A 563-nucleotide genomic window follows, 5' to 3' on the forward strand; every position below is an offset into this window, starting at 1 on the left:
CCCCCAAAAAAAATACATCCCAAGCTTTAAAACAAAAAACACTGTATCCATGGCAACATTATGTAGCTTATAGTCTACTTTCTGTTTCTTGTCAAAGCTTAGGCCTCTGTTTGCATGAGTTATGACTGTTAAATGCTTGGTTTGTGGAAACAATTTTTGGTTTTACTCTATGCATTAAACTAACTTGGTATGCATCAGAATGAGTTGAACCATGTCACACTGAATGTATGAACTTTCAGCTTTTCTGCACAGCAAGATGTAGCATAAACGGTCCTTGAAAGAGCTACTCCCTCATTAACATCTCTCTCTCTGTACTAGGACCTCTGTCTAATGAGGAACACATGTGCATGAATGTTATCAGTCCACATTCCTTTCTTCTGATGCTTCCAACCCCTGTGTAAGGCTCATATACAGTGGGCACAGAAAGTATTCAGACCCCCTTAAATTTTTCACTTTGTTATATTGCAGCCATATGCTAAAATCATTTAAGTTCATTTTTTTCCTCAATGTACACACAGCACCCCATATTGACAGAAAAACACAGAATTTGACATTTTTGCAGA

This window comes from Monopterus albus, unplaced genomic scaffold, assembly GCF_001952655.1.
Source record: "Monopterus albus unplaced genomic scaffold, M_albus_1.0 scaffold174.1, whole genome shotgun sequence".
Taxonomy (NCBI): Eukaryota; Metazoa; Chordata; class Actinopteri; order Synbranchiformes; family Synbranchidae; genus Monopterus; species Monopterus albus.